At 35.8% G+C, this 3,386-nt stretch overlaps 1 non-coding gene across 1 annotated transcript; it reads right to left on the bottom strand.

Moving 5' to 3' along the window:
- Positions 1-243: 243 nt before the first annotated feature.
- On the bottom strand, positions 244-345 carry LOC116592170. Its single transcript, XR_004286352.1, has one exon. It is a non-coding gene; the product is annotated as a U6 spliceosomal RNA (small nuclear RNA).
- Positions 346-3,386: the final 3,041 nt, after the last annotated feature.

Raw genomic sequence — 3,386 nt, forward strand, 5'->3', positions numbered from 1 at the left:
GTAAGGAATTTAAAAAAGACGTACAGCATCCAACATGGTAGCCACCAGCTATAGATGGCTATTTAAATGTACATTAATTATCATTAAATACAATTTTTAATTCAGTTTCTCAATTATAGTGGCCGCAATTCACATGTCATTTCATATGAAGCTAGCAGCGAGCATACTGGAGAACACAAAGAACATGTTCATCATTATAGAAAGTTCTTTGGATAATGTTACCACTGATAGCATTTTTTTTTTTTTAATCTGGACTGCTTCAAGAATTTGTGTGTGATCCTTTCTCAGGGGTCATGCTAATCTCTATTGCTCCAACTTTAGTATATGTGCTGCCAAAGTGAACACAAACCGACAGCATTTTTAAAAGGAGTAAGGATACTACGCTGAGATAGCAGTCTACAGGTAACCATGGAAACAAAACATCTGATCTATGGTATTTGGTCACCACAGCCTGAGCAGATTACAGATAGGAATTCTCTACTTATTGACCTACAGATTCAACACAATCACTTATCAAATCTCTCTGACTTCACTGCAGAAACTGACAAACTGACCTTGAAATTCATATGGCAATTCAAGGGGCCCCGAATAATGAAAACAATCTGGGAAAAGAACAAGATTGGAGGAGGACTCACACTTCTAATTTCAAAATTTATCATAAAGACACAGTAATCAGGAGAGTGCAGTATTGACAGAAGGACACTATCAACAAAAGAGAACTGAGAATCCAAAAATTAACCCTTAGTTTTACAGTCAGTTGATTTTTGACCAGAGTGCCAAGACAATTCAGTTGGGGGGAAACAGTCTTCCCAACAAATGATACTGAGGCAACTAGCTTTACACATGGATCCCTACCTCGTACTATACACAAGAATTAACTCAAACTGACCACCGACTTTAATGCAAGAGTTTAAACCACAGGCACAGCTGGGTGGCTCAGATGGTTAAGTGTCTGCCTTTGGCTTGGGCTGGGATTCCAGGGCCCTGGAATCAAGTCCTGCATCAGGCTCCCTGCTCAGGGTGAGCCTGCTTTTCCCTCTCCTACTCTGCCTGCTGTGTTCTCTCTGTCAAATAAATAAATAAATAAAATCTTAAAAAAAAAAAAGAATTTAAACCATAAAACTCTTAGAAGAAAATGTAGAGCAAACATTCATGACTGTGGTTTAGGCATAGCTTTCTTAGATATAATATTAAAAACACAGGTGATAAAAGAAAAAATGAATTAAAATTCATCAACATTAAGAAAATTTTGTGTTTCAAGGATACCATCAAACAAGAGAAGACAACACAATTAGGACAAAATATCTGTAAATTACATTTGATAAGGCAGTTGATCCAAATATATAAAGAATTCTTATAACTCAGTAATAAAAATGTATAGCATGGTAGCTATAGTTAATATTGCATATTTGAAAGTTGCTAATAAAGTAACCTTAGAGGTTTTCATCATAAGAAAGAAATTTCCTAACTATGTATGGTGATGGATGGTAACCGGACTTATTGGTGACCATCTGGCAACATATATGAATATTCAATCATTATGTAGTACACCTGAAATATAATGTTATACATCAATTATGCCTCAGTAAAAACACAGGCAATTGATCTTAACAGGCATTTCTCTAAAGAAGATACACAAATGGCTAAAAGGCACATGAAAATGTATTGATTTTTGACAATTAGCCATCATTTGACCATTTGACATTAGACGTCAGGGAAATAGAAAAGCAACACCACAATGAGATGCCATTTTACACCGACTAGATGGCGGAATCCAAGAGCCACAGAACAATAAGCATTGACATGAAATGCTTATTGTAAAAAAATTGGAACTCTGGTGGGAATGTGCTGCCATTTTGGAAAACAATCTGGCAACTCCTCAAAAAGTCAAAAACCAGTTACCATGTGACCTAGTAATTCCGCTCCCAGGTATATAACCAAAAGAAATAAAAACACACATCCACCCAAAAACTTACACGTGAATGTTCATAGCAGCATGATTTATAACAAGGAAAAAGTGGAAATAACCAAATGTCCATGAACTTATTAAATGTGGAATATTCATACGATGGAGTATTCTTCAGTCATAAAATGGAATGAGCTACTGATACACGCTAGAACACATATGAACTTTGAAAACACTATGCCAAGGAGTCCAGTCACAGAAGCCCACATAGTGTAGGATCCCATTTCTATGAAAGAACCAGAACAGGCACACCTATAGAGGCGGAAAGGAAATTAGTGATTGCCTGGTGCGAAGAAGTTTGGGGGCATTATGGAGGAACTTCTAGTCATTGTGGGGTATCTTGTTGAGGTAATGAAGATGTTCTAAATTTAATCATGGTGATGGCAGTACAAGGCTGTGAGTATGCAGAAAACAAGTGAATTGCACAGCTGAACTATGGGAATTGTATGGTATATCAATTAATGTAAATAAAACTGCTATATATCTACGTAGAAATTTTAAACAGGAAATAAATAACCAATTAAAATAGCTAGAAAAAGGGAAAAGGAAAACAAAAAAGTTCAGAAATGGAGAATGAAAAAAAAAAAAACCCAGACATCAATGAGATAGAAAACAACAACAAAAAAATAGAATTAATAAATGATTCAAAAAGTTGGTTCTTTGGGAAATAAAATAGACGAATCTGGGGCACCTGGGTGGCTCAGTCAGTTAAGTATCTGCCTTTGGCTCAGGTCGTGATCCCAGAGTCCCAGGATCGAGTTTCGCATCGGACCCTCCCCCCATTTCCTGCTCTCTCTCAAATAAATAAATAAAATCTTTAAAATAGACAAGCTTAATCTATGAAGTGGATAAAACACTCAAAAAGACAAAATAAGAATGACAAAGGGCAATAATCACCCAGAGAGAATATGAAAAGTCATGAGACTATTTTGAGTAACTCTGAAAATAAAATGTAAAACCTCGAGGAAATGTATGCTTTCCTAGGAAAACTGATTTAACTTAAATCGATCCCAATAGAGAGAGAAAACTTAAACAGACCAATTTTCACAGAAACAGAAAATTGTACAAGTGCTCTTTCTAAAGAGGGACCAGGCTTGAATGGGTTCATAAGAAATTCTACCAAGCTTAAAATAATTCTAATGGAAACTTACACGATTATAGGATATAACACAAGTAAAGTCTCCGAATTATTTTTATAAAGTGAGCATAACTTTGATGCCAAAACTTAACAAAAACTGGGGAGGGAGGAGAAAAAAACTCTAGATCACTTCCACTACTACAGTGCAAAAATGTTAAAGGAAATATCAGCAAAGAGATCCACCATCACACCTTATACCACATGGGCTTTATTCCAGGAATGCAAGAGTCAATAGCCTAATATTAATATGGTATTATTAGAGTTCATGGAAAGCATCACATG

This window comes from Mustela erminea, chromosome 5 (genome assembly GCF_009829155.1).
Source record: "Mustela erminea isolate mMusErm1 chromosome 5, mMusErm1.Pri, whole genome shotgun sequence".
NCBI classification, from domain to species: Eukaryota; Metazoa; Chordata; class Mammalia; order Carnivora; family Mustelidae; genus Mustela; species Mustela erminea.